The sequence below is a fragment of the Canis lupus genome, chromosome X (assembly GCF_048164855.1).
Source record: "Canis lupus baileyi chromosome X, mCanLup2.hap1, whole genome shotgun sequence".
NCBI classification, from domain to species: Eukaryota; Metazoa; Chordata; class Mammalia; order Carnivora; family Canidae; genus Canis; species Canis lupus.
Window position 1 is genome coordinate 8,547,562 of NC_132876.1, and position 13,201 is coordinate 8,560,762.

The following is a 13,201-nucleotide window of genomic DNA, read 5'->3' on the forward strand; positions in this document are numbered from 1 at the left end:
ATATAAAGAGCCAGACTGGGGTCCTCACTCCACAGTCTACTTGCTACGTGACCTTGGGCAATTTTCTGAACTCATTTTTAGTTTTCTCATGTGTACCGAGAAGAAAATGATAATATCTTCCCAGTGTCCAGATCAGATTAGGTACTTGAAATGTTTCATTAATTGTAAAGCACCACACGCTAGCTCTACTTATTAACTGTAATTCAACAAGGTCTCTCATCTGCTGATAGGAGGCATCAAAAGGATAATTTGATATAGTCATAATAATAACGCAATAGGGATTTAACGAGCAAAACTCCTAAGCTACTGCTACAAAAAGCTATCCTTATGGTAAATAACCTTCTTTCCATTAAATGTAGGTTGGGGGAGTCTGGGTGGCCCAGTGGTTGAGCATCTCTGCCTTTGGCTCAGGGTGTGATCCAGGGGTCCTGGGATCCAGTCCCGCATGGGGCTCCCCACAGGGATCCTGCTTCTCCCTCTGCCTATGTCTCTGCCTTTGTGTGTGTGTCTCTCATGAATAAATAAATAAAATCTTTAAAAAAAATAAAGAATAAATGTAGGTTGGTCATCGTGGCCAATACAGGCACCAGAAGGTACCGGAAACAGGCTGAAAAGCAATGTGTAGATCAATAATTGCTTAAGACCTACAGAGAAGATGGTGAAACCCACAGCTGCATGAAATTGGACGTGTTAAATCCCAAATTGTTTGTGAATAAAGATCTCAGAAAACGTATTTTGATGTAGTTTGTAGTCCACCGAATTCATCAAGAAAACGACGGGTTCCAAACCGAGCACTTGACCACTCTTTCATACCATCACAGCAGAAGGGAACATCCCAGTCGCATACTTTCCAAGAACTGAAAAGATTATGACCACACATCATCCTTCCAATCCTCCAAATGAAATGCTTGAAGGAAACATTACCTTACTTACCTCGTTCACCAGGACGGAATTTCTTACGGGCTCTGCTGTGTGCCTTCCGCTGTCTCCGCTTCCGAATGAGCCCAGGCTGACCCTCGCTGCAAGGAAAGGGTGAGCTGTGTCCTAACTATGCAGCCAAGTCTTATTTACCCTGTTGGAAACTGTTTACACTCGCACACGTTGAGCTTTTCACGTTCCCTGCCTGGCCTCGATGGTGGTGAGTAGGCTTCAAAGATGAGACCAAAAACCCTGAAAGTGGTCCACCTAGATCTAGCAAAGCAATAGCCTTCCTCTCCCCTGCCTCTCCAGGAGCAGACTACCAAATGTAACCGCTCCCAGGTGTTTCCAGAACCGGTCCAATGACTCCTTGGTAGTGACGCAGAGGATGAGAACAGGGCCTCTCAGATGCTAAGGTGCACAGAAATCACCTGAAGATCTGGTTAGAAAGCAGATTCTAAGCCAGTAGTATGTAGGCTAGGTTTCCGACAAGCTCCAAGGTGATGCAGAGACAGATAGCCAGGGCCACCTTCTAGTCACAAGACACCACAGCTGGAGTTCCCAGACTTGCCTTTTGGCCACAGTCACCTGGAGTCATCGTTAACCACACGACAGCATCATCTGGGCACAAAGACGCACAGGGATAGGCAGGGGCCCTATACATCTGGGTAATGGAAGAGGTGGGATTTGAACCCCGGTTCCCTATGTCCCCAAGGTACTGTCTCCACATCAAGAGGAGGTCACTTTGTAGCTGACTTCACTGCCTGACCTTGGGTACATGAGCCACATCAAAAAGCGCCAGGGACTCGGCTGCCTCCATGAATTCCAAATTCCAAATACCAAAAGTCTTACTCCCAACTGGAATCCTCTTCCCTCATTACCTCCCAGCCTTGCACTTCAGCCTCACTGCACAGCCCAAGTGCCTGCCTGGCACTCATCGTGGTCCCTAACCCCCACCCCCACCCCAAAAACTCCTAAAAGGAGCCTCCATGCCCAGGAGCAGGCCCCTGGAGCTCAGCAGGACCAGCCCCCCAGGCTGTGCACTGGCTCGGGCCCCCCATGTTCTGCTACGTAGAGGAACAGGATCTGCTCGAGCAGATGACTGATTTCTAAGGGCCTCTTCTCGGCGTTTTGGAAAACGCATTGTGTCTCCATGCATCTGCTTCCCAGACGGCTAAGCCACCTGCCTCTTTCCAGTTGATTAGCAGGACCACCTTTCTCATTTTTTCCCTCATCCGTGTCCTTCTAGCAGGTCAGCAGGAAGGGAGAAAAGCAGACAAATGAAACTAATGAAAGTCCTGCAATACAACTTGGCTAAGGACCCAAAGTCCCCTTTAAAGAGACACTAGACGAGGCACTTTGATGCCGCTCCAATGCCAACTCCCTTAGAATTTGAGGTCGATCCTACTGTGTGGATTCTTCTTCAAAGACCAGAAATATTAGAGAGACCTGGGCCTGGTTCCAAAGCGGGGCGCTGCTAGAACCTGGATAATGCGCCTCCCTTTGGCCCACTGCTGACAACGGTCTGGGCCTGGGCCTGAACGATCTTTCTTTTCCTAGATAACCTGCACTTCTTTTTATTTCCCCAGAAGAATGGATTTGAAAGTAAAATGTATTCCTCCTAGGTCCTTGTGCCTCTCCCAATACAGATTTATGTCATATGGAGGTTTTTGATTTAAAGAGATTTTCCACAGTAGCCTTAGGCTAATCACTTAACCGTAATGGGTAAGCCATCCCAGCCTTAAAATGATACCTATTTAAAGGTTCACTGAACTGTGAGTGGAACCATCTCAGGAGCAAGTATGACATTTCAAATGAAACTTACCACATTCATTAGCTGTGCATTCAAATAGATTTTGTGTTTAGCCTTCTTCAAAGTAGGTAGGCGGGTAGATGTGATGTCAGGACTGGCAGGTTAGTGAGGTCACCTCTCAAGTAGTAAATCAGAGCCCACAAAACTGAGACCAAGGAGCATATGTTCTTGGCTGGGGCTGGGTTTGGCGGCGGGGAGGCAGTGCCCTGGTGTCAAGGATGGCCCAGGAACAGATGTCAGGCGCTAGCTCTGCGACTTGGCGGTGGTGTCCTAGAGTTGACTTGCACCAACTTAAGAGAGCCCATCAAATTTGTGGATTTTTTTGAGCTGGCCGAGGCAACACTGTAGCTTGAAATCAACCATGATGAGAATACTTAGATCACAGAGAGGTCAGATGCTGCAAATTACCATTGTTTCAAAACCATTCATTCGTTTGTTCATTTTGGAGACCCCGTTTATCAGCATACCCCCAACGAGGTGAAATTTTTCTTTGCCTTTCTAAGCCCCATTCTCCTCATCTGTAAGAAGAAATTAATAATAGTTAGGTCTGCTACTTGCAGGACCCTAGGGCAAAAATACAAATGGAGGCAAATATATATAAATATTTTAAAAATGTAAGTCAACTGGTTAAACAGTGAGGTAACATCTGTTTTATCATCTACTCTTAACAACTACAGTTTCACAATAACAGTATCCCAAAATGCATCAAACCATGATTTTTTTTTATAAATTTTTATTTATTATGATAGTCTCACAGAGAGAGAGAGAGAGAGAGGCAGAGACACAGGCAGAGGGAGAAGCAGGCTCCATGCACCAGGAGCCCGACGTGGGATTCGATCCCGGGTCTCCAGGATCGCGCCCTGGGCCAAAGGCAGGCGCCAAACCGCTGTGCCACCCAGGGATCCCAAACCATGATTTTTACATTACTGAAAGTTGTCAAGATGTAAAAGGTGACTAAAATATTATTACATAGATCTGAGCGTTCTATTGATTGGCTGGCAATGTTTGAACGAGTAACAAAATATGTACCTAGTTCATCAATTATTATAAATTTATTCAATGTGATGTCTTTTTCTTAACTTTATTTCACGATAATCTTTAATTAGGCTGTTATAATCAAGATTTTTGTATCATTTGTGTTAATTGAAAATAATAATGTAAAGGATTAAAACTCTAGTTGTACTCAAAGTATGCACGATTTGAGTATATTTTGTAAGAATGTAAATTATTTTTAAAATGAAAAATAAAAATTGCATCGTTCTAAAACTCATGTTCTTTTTTTTAAGATTTTATTTATTTATTCATGAGAGACACAGAGAGAGAGGCGCAGAGACACAGGCAGAGGGAGAAGCAGGCTTCATGCAGGGAGCCCGACGTGGGACTCCATCCCGGGACCCCAGGATCACCCCCTGGGCTGAAGGCAGCGCTAAACCGCTGAGCCACCCGGGCTGCCCAGTTATGTTCTTTTAAATATGCAAAATAATATATTACACTTAAATATAAATTACAATTAACAGCTATAAAATTTTTAAATCAAAGTTAGGTCAATAAAGCTTATACTTTGGGGGAAATCTTAATTAACTATACTAATTTTTAAATTATTATTAAATCATTTTATGAAAATAAGACTTCATAACTCTAATGTTAAATATTCATATCCTTGCTCATGTAAAGAACTGATATCACACATTATAGATTAGCGTGTAGAGAATTGACTTTATATATATTACCTCTATACCTCTATAAATATAAGATTATGAAAGCATAAATTACTGAATATTAACAAATATTCTTCTGTTCCTATGTGCAGCTATTAAGAATACCATGCTAGGGACGTCTGGGTGGCTCAGTGGTTGAGCATCTGCCTTCAGCCCAGCATGTGATCCGGGGTCCTGGAATCAAGTCCCACATCAGGTTCCCCTCAGGGAGCCTGCTTCTCCCTCTGCCTGTGTCTCTGCCTCTCTCTGTGTGTCTCTCATGAATAAATAAATAAAATATTTTTTAAAAAAAAGAATACCATGCTAATTTGTATTTCCAGAGCCATAAGCATAAAAAATAAAAGAAAGTCTGAACTTGGTACTACTGGTAAACAATGTTATAGAAGACCCCACCATAATCATGGTATCAAAGAAGACACAAGAGTTAACTCATCTTTTCTGTTCCTTAAGCTCTTCTACAACTCAAATGTTCCCTGTACTTTGAGGCAGTGTCCCTTGTCCCTCTCAGATGTCAGGAGTGGCACAACTGCATTTGCACACATTTTCTTTTGTTTGAGGACATAGGACAAGAGATAGGAGGTTTGGGGATGCCTGGGTGGCTCAGCGATTTAGCGCCTGCCTTTGGCTCAGGGTGTGATCCCAGGGTCCTGGGATCGAGTCCCACATCGGGCTCCCCACAAGGAGCCTGCTTCTCCCTCTGCTATGTCTCTACCTCTCTCTGTGTCTCTCATGAATAAATAAATAAATAAAATCTAAAAAAAGAGAGAAATAGGGGGCTTGAACAGTGTTAGGAGGATGGAAATTTAGCACTGTGGGTGACACGATGCCAGAACTGAACACAAGATTCTGAATGGCAGAGGTACTCAGAGTTTTTGAAAAATAAATTAATTTTGGTATATGTAATTCTACTACCCAGGACCCTCTAAATCATGGAGTTCAGCAAAGGAACCCCTCCTTTCTGGGTCTAAGGGCATAACTATATTAAGCTTCTATGTGCTAAGTACTTTTATGTAATGTCACATTTTAATCCTTACAAAAACTACTTATAGAGGCACCTGAGTGACTCAGTTAGTTAAGCATCTGCCTTCGGCTCAGATCATGACCCCAGGGTCCTGGAATTGAGCCCCACATAAGGCTCCCTGCCCAGTGAGGGGCCTACTCCCTCTCCCTCTGCCTCCTGCCCCCACTCATGCTTTCTCTTGCTCTTCCTCTCAAATAAGTAAATAAAATCCTAAAAACAAAACAAAACAAAACAAAACAAAACAAAAAAACCCATGTCTACTATATATTAACTGGTACTCTATGATTGGTAGCTATTCTTATTATTTTTATTCTTAATGTAATTATTATTTTTTAAAATTAATAATTTAAGTAATCCCTGCACCCAAGGTGGGTCTTGAACTCACAACCCTGAGATCAAGAGTTCCATGCTCTTCCAAATGAGCCAGCCAAGCACTCCTATAATTATTATGCTTTACGGAAAAAAAAAAAAAAAACCTCTTTACATAAACCATCACCTAAGAGGTTCATTAGCAGCCAGAAGATGTCCCTAGTAACATATAGAAAAGGAAGTGTTGGGATCCCTGGGTGGCGCAGCGGTTTGGCGCCTGCCTTTGGCCCAGGGCGCGATCCTGGAGACCCGGGATCGAATCCCACGTCGGGCTCCCGGTGCATGGAGCCTGCTTCTCCCTCTGCCTGTGTCTCTGCCTCTCTCTCTCTCTGGGACTATCATAAATAAATAAAAATTAAAAAAAAAAAAAAAGAAAAGGAAGTGTTGGGGATGCCTGGGTGGCTCAGTTGTTGAGCGTCTGCCTTTGGTTCAGGTCATAATCCCAGGGTCCTAGGATTGAGTCCCACATTGGGCTCCTTGTGGAAGCCTGCTTCTGCCTCTGCCTCTGTCTCTGCCTCTCTCTCTGTGTCTCTCATGACTAAATAAATAAAGTCTTAAAAAAAAAAGAAAGAAAAGGAAGTGTTCATGGGTCCTGTACTAGTTTCCCATTGCCATTACCACAAATTTAGCATTCACGAATGAAACAAATTTATTATTGTACATTTGTGGAGGTTATAAGCCTGACATAGGTCTCACTGAGCTAAAATCAAGGTGTCAGCAGGGCCTTGTTCCTGTCGGTGGGTCTAGGGGAGAATCCATTTCCTTGCCATTTACACTGCCAGTGGCTTCTTGTACCCCTTGGCTTGTGGCTCCCTTCCTCTGCTACCAGATGGCAACAGAGTCAAGTGCGCCTGACCCTGCTTCACTCTGACATCTGTCTCTCTCTTCTACTTTCAGGACCTGTGTGATTATATTGGGCCTACCTGGATAATCCAGCATGCCCTTCCCATCTCAAGACACATGTGCAAAGTCAGGTAACACAGTCACAGAGTCACAGGATTAGGACATTAGGACATGGACATCGTTCTGCTTGCCACAGAGCCTCCTATATTTGGACTTCCACACATCTACTATTCCAGGAACTGACTTCGCATCACGGTTCCCTAACTTTCCCCTTTATAGGAGTTTGTCCTTACTTCTTCCTTCCTTTTTTCTGTTCTTCCGTCCTTCTCATTAATGAAAAACTTACAGCAGACCAGATCTTATTCTAAGTACAAGGGATATAGCAGTGAACAAAATGTGGCCAATATGGAATTTGACCTCTAGTGGGGGAGAGGTATTAATCAGGTATCAATCAGGAATCACATGAATTAATGCACAATGCCCATTACTGTCATCAGACTCGTGCCCAGACTGGGGTTGAGAGATTGGAGGAAGGGTCAGGCTTTGGGGACCACTGATAGGGAGGTTGAGAATAGGAGCAGGAGCCCTGAAACACTTAGAGAAGACATTTTTACCATGTGAGTTTTGGCCAATAAACACGTTCATTCCATTTAGCTGACAATTGCCTTTTCCATTTCAACTTTGTCGCTTTGATACATGCTATCAATACCTACAGAAAATAGAAGTAGGTTTAGAGATGATTAGGCTGTTGCAAAAATGCTTTGGCTTGAGTACTCTGAGAGTGTCATCTCCACCAATGGATACTTTCATAGCTCTCTGTGCTGGAACCACAAAGACATCAACCAAAGGGAACAGCATTTGAAAATAAACACATGGTTCTTGCTCCCATGTTCCAATAGCAAGCTTTTAGCGGAGGAAAGTGTGGGTGAGAGCAGGGAGGCATGATGAAAGGCAAAGTCAAGACACCCCGCTTTGGTGTCTGCGCTCCTCCCCTCCCCATTACCATTAGTTTCTGTGCTGGGTTTTGCCATTACTATAAGCCTGGCAAGAGAGGAGAGCATCTGAACCAAGGGCATCAAGTGAGCGAGGCTCACCCGTGCTGTGGCATAGCTGATTATTTGAACTGCAGAAAAGATCTGATGTCATCAGTTTCAAGAATAAGCAGAAGAATTAAATACTTGAGGTATGATAAAACTGACACTTGTCTCATAGAAGACAAAGGAAAACAATCAACAAACAAAACACAAATATTGGTCCAAATCGCCTGGCATTCATTTGATATGTTTACCAAAGAGCTCTAAGATCATGTTCGCTTCAAGAGACCTATTTCTTTCCCTACTTTATTGCTACTACCTTAGAAAATACTGACAGATTTATTTGGAAAAATGCATAGAGGTTTCCCCTCATTCTCTTATTAAATGCAGAGAGTTAAGGATGGGGAAGGAGTAGGCTGCAAAGACTGCATAACTCTAATGACTTCGGCACTCACAGGGCAGCTCAGCACCTATGCTTCCCTTTCGTCTTCATTATTTATTTAAAACCACACATGTGGGAGATCAGTTTTGTGTTAGCTTTCATTTATTTTCCCCAGTACAGAGATGATGAGTTAAGGCAACAAAATTCAGATCTGGAAATTTGTACTGTAAACACTTGGCTAAGCAACATCTGTCAAATTAAGATGGTTGATTTGGCCTTGAGTGTCCTTTAAAATGAGGTTCCTCTATCTGGGGTGTGTTATTTCTGGAAGCCAGGTTAGGTAAGAAATAACTTACAGTATTCAGAACACCCTTGATGAATTTAACTGTTTCATCTTTATCAGGGTCTAGGGACTTACTATATTACTGCAGAAAAAGATGTGTCAAAGTGTCAGTGTGTCCTCAGTAAGGACCACATGTGAAAAGCCACTTATTATTGATATAGACCCAAGTATTACCTGATATAGATTCTGTAAAACAAACTCAAACAAATTCAGGATACATGGGGAAACAAATTTTCTCGGGAAACAGGACACTGGCCTCCTGAGTGAAAGCAAAGCACAAAGTTCTCAAGGCCTGCAAGAAATCTCTGGTGGGGAGGGATGGTTTCAGAAGATCAGGCATTATTAATGTATCCCAATGAGAGTTCACAGTGTTACAGGAGGCAGTTAGTTAGACTCTAACAGGACACCCAGAGGCCAGCAACAAGCAAGTCGTGACCAGCTATCAGGAAGGTCAGAGGCTTGTCCTGGCAGCCGGGTCAAACCAGACAGGCCCAAGATGGTGGGTACCATAATGGGAACCCCCTGACTGAATTAGAAAGCATAAGCTCAAAACCCTGCTTCCTTTCCCAAGTAATGAATATTCCAGTCCCTGGTTAGCAACTGTCAATAAAGGATAGAACCCAACCCCCAGAGTGCACAGCTCTCACTCTCTCTCTCTCTCTCTTTCTTTCTCTCTCTCTCTCTCTCTTCCCCTCTCTCTCCCTCTCTAGTTTGCTCAGAAGCAGGCCTGTTCCCACGTCTCAAGAGTGTACTTTTACCTCTCACAAACTTTCCCCTTTCTCTTACTCATCTGCTGTGCTGCATATCTGTCCTTGAGTTCGTTCTTGTAACAAGACCAAGAACCTTCAGTCACTCCTTTGGGTCTGACTGGTTCAAGGCCCCAGGGCCCAGGGATCTCCTCAGTTCACCCAGCAGCGCTATTCTCAAGGTCTGCTTACATGAATGTCCACAGCTCCTCACTTGCGGGGGTGGGGGGGCTGGCGGGTACTGGTTGCCCTTTGAAGATGAGAAACTTGGTATGGATAAAGCCGAGAGGCCTTGGCAAAACTCATATGCACTGGGCTTTTTTTTAAAGAAACTTTAATAAAGAAAACACATACCTAGAGGGAAAGGAACAAAGGAGAACAGAAAGCATTGTAGGGGGGGAAAAATAACTTTCCCTCTATCCTTCAAGGTGCTTGGCTGAGACCCACCCCACCCCCACCCCATAATAATAAAAAGACAGATTAACAGAGGAAAAAAAATTAATGTATGTATGGGAGCCCCACAAAGATACAAGATTCAAAGGCAGCTGGCCACTTGGGGCTTGGATGCCATCCAGACCTAAGGAAAGAGGTAAAAGTCTGGGCCATCGATGGGGTGGATGGCAATTCACAGGAAGATAGGAAGAGCAAATGTTTGGTAAACAAATGTTTGCCTAGCCATGAGAACAACTCTCTTGAGATGAGAAACTCTTTAGCAATAGCTCTCTTCCTGGAATAGGCCCCATTTCTAAGTCCTTTTAGGCAGTTAAGAGGGAGGAAAGGGGCTTTTCCTGAGTCTATGGGGTCTTGATTGCTTTTCAGCACCACATGCCAAAGTGGCATATTTGGGGGTAGCATATTCTGTTCCCCTTCAGCATAGAGCAGTAAGGCTTTGGGGCAGTTGGGTACCTCAGTCAGTTAAGTGTCCAACTCTTGATCTTGGCTCATGAGTTGTGAGACTGAGCCCCATGTCGGGCTCCACGCTCAGTAGGGAGTCTACTTGAGATTCTCTCTCTCTGCCCCTTCCCCTGCTCGTCTCTCTCTCTCTCTCTCAAATGAATAAATAAATCTTTAAAAAGAAAATAAATAAAACAGTAAAGCTTACAAAGGACAGGTCTCTGATTCTTAGGTAACCTCAACCTAGAGCCTGACACACAGCAGGCACTCAAAATATCCATTTGAAAATATCTATATATATTTGCATAGATATGTGTTGTTATTTATTGTGTATTAAGACAGAAAAAGTCGGATGCCATAGAGAATTAAAATTAACCTAAAGAAACGTAGCTTGAGATTGAAATGAACAGAAAGGCACAGGGGCTGAGAAATTTCTTGGCCTTCCCCTTGAGTCTGAACCAGGAATGTGGCTTTATCTCCTTGGTGTTGATAGAATTACCTTGAGGGGCCTCATATTTGTCTAATGACTTGGCTTTGTTCCCTTTATGGGCCATGAAATTGCTTTCAGAATGCTTTTGCCTAGACTTCTCTCTTTCCACCTCTATTAATATCTCTCTGACAAAGTCTCAACTGCTCTGATATATACAATTTAGTCATTCTTGGATCTTCAAATATTCTCACCTGAACTTACACCTCCAAGTATGTGAGAGCCCAAAATGGGAATAATGTACTTGGTGGGGGAAAGCATATATTACATAAATAATGCACAGGGTGTGGGAAAGAAGATATTACCATGGAAGGGGCAAAGAGCAATACTCTCCCATTGCTCATTACAGAGAAATAGTATAGCTTGAACTTCAGATGAGCTGGATGCTTCAGAACTCTCTCCAGCAGGTCTTCTGGCTTCAAAAGGGTAACAAAACCTCCCAAAACAAAATGAGTCTTTATCTTATCTCAGTTACTACAGGGCCCTAAGAGGCCACGATTTGTGTGTGTGTGTGCAGGGCCCCCTACCAACACAGCAACACGGGCTTAAATGCAAATGACACATAATAAGTCAAGACCCAGATCAATAGATACCTTTTGTTTATAAATTCACCCTGCAATATCTGTATTTCCAACTTCAGAAATTCAATGCCTCAATCCTCAACAAGTAATAAAGAATCTGCTTTTGCAAGATCCTAAATGCACGATCACATTCATACCAATGAGTATGAAACACCGAGTTTCAGAGTTAAGTACAACTTCCATTTAGTGCGTGAAGAAAGGTTTTATGAAAGACGAGATACGTCCAGAATCTGCAGTAAGGTACTTCTTTTCTCTTTTCTTTCCTTTTTTGGTAATAAACTTTGCAGATAAAGCTATTTTCAAATAATAAGGATTTTAAAACACAAAGGCTCAACTGTACAATTTCATGAGGAATCCTGAGCAAGGATTCTATTTTTGGAAATGAGAATGGCAGGAAGGATCAAGGACATCTGTGATTACAATTGCTTCAATTGCTTAAAGGGGCTCAAGTGATTAGAATATCTGTTTGAAGAAGAGAAAATGCCGTGACGTCTGTCTAAACAAAGAAAAAAGTGATAAATAATGATTTGTTGCTTCCTGAGAACACAAATCCCTCAAGCAGAAATTCCATAGCTAATGCTTTCTTTTGGAGAGTTTTGTATTCTAAAGGGGAGAGAAACCAGGGAGCAATGCTGCTCCACGAAGAAGTGACCTGGGAATCCATCCCAGAAAGAGGTCCTTTTCTTAGATCGACCACTACCCAACTAGATTATTTTAGGCAGATTACCTAACTGTTCTGAACATCAGTTTCTTCCATTTATAAAGTAGGGATAATACTATTCTCATCTCCAAGGGTTATTATGAGGGTCAACCAAAAGAATGGCTGCAAAATGCTTTATAAATCCTAAAGATCCACACCAATGGACCTCATGAACTTCACTTATGACATGAGAGCGGAATAAAGGAAGGCTGTGGATATAATAATAATTATACAGTTATCACTTGCTGATGCCTTACCCCTTGCCAGAACCTGAACTCTCCAAGCACGTTTGACACCGCAGCGACACAAGACAAGGACAAAGAGATGGAAGTGATGAGAGAAGGTGGATAGGAGAAGAGAAAGTAAAGACTGAAATTGTAGGTGATTGGCTCTCCTGGGGAAGAAACCAAAATAAAAAGAGCCGAAACAATAATCAAAGTATAATAGAAGACAAATTTCCTGAGCTGTAACATGTTGATCAAAGCGGTCCATTGCATTTCAGTTAAAGTTAATGAAACTAGAACAACATCTAGACTTACCCTGGTGATACTTTAGAAGTACACGGGCAAAGAAAAAAAGATCCTACTTACAGCTCAGCAGAAAAACCAGGTACCTCACAAAGGAACAAAAACCAGTCTGGTCTCAGATGTCTGCTCTGCAATCTTGAGCAGGGAAGAAAGTGAAACAGTGTCCACAGAGTTCTGAGGGAAAAAGGTTGCAACCTAAGTTTTCTTTACCGAGTCAAGATATCATTCATGGATAAAAGTCACATCCCACCAGGAAGAAGTAACAGCCATGAACTTTTATGCTCTGAATAAGAGAACCGGCAAAAAAAAATGTTTAAAATTCAAGAAGAGCTAATGGTCTACTGAGAATATATAGCAGAAATGACCAAAGGACAACAAAATGAAATCAAATAAGACTTTTTGGAGTTTTTTGTTGTTGTTGTTTAGTCAGAGCACAAGGCAATAATCATTCAGAAAACAAAATGGGAAGTTGGCTAATTAAATAGGAAATTACATACAATAGAAGCAAAACACCTGAAATATTTAGAAATGCCACTAAGGAAGTTTATTGAAACTAAATGATGAAAATGAAAAAGATTTGAAAGATTTTGTCATTTTTTAAAGATTTTTAAAATAAAATGTAACTGCAGATGAATTGACATGCTTAAGGTTATAATTATACCCCTTCTCTAAAATTAGTTCATAGTTTTCTTTTTTTTAAGATTTTATTTATTTATTCATGAGAGACACAGACAGAGGCAGAGACACAGGCAGAGGGAGAAGCAGGCTCCATGCAGGGAGCCCGACGCAGGACTCGATCCCTGGACTCCAGGATCACGCCCTGGG

At 42.4% G+C, this 13,201-nt stretch overlaps 1 protein-coding gene across 8 annotated transcripts in view; it reads right to left on the reverse strand.

The window, feature by feature from the left end:
- LOC140627348 (RNA polymerase II elongation factor ELL2-like) overlaps nucleotides 1–12,576 on the reverse strand; it is a 114,759-nt gene extending 102,183 nt beyond the window's left edge. For 5 of the 8 annotated variants that reach the window (XM_072815568.1, XM_072815567.1, XM_072815561.1 and 2 more), the window contains exons 1-2: nucleotides 12,389–12,542; nucleotides 2,744–3,249 (exon numbers count right to left, since the gene is read on the reverse strand). The gene's annotated coding sequence lies outside the window, so the exon portion shown is untranslated. Of the gene's footprint in view, nucleotides 1–2,743; nucleotides 3,250–12,388 lie in introns of all 8 variants that reach the window. The other 3 variants (XR_012026146.1, XR_012026147.1, XM_072815562.1) reach the window with 2 other exon arrangements.
- Nucleotides 12,577–13,201: the final 625 nt, after the last annotated feature.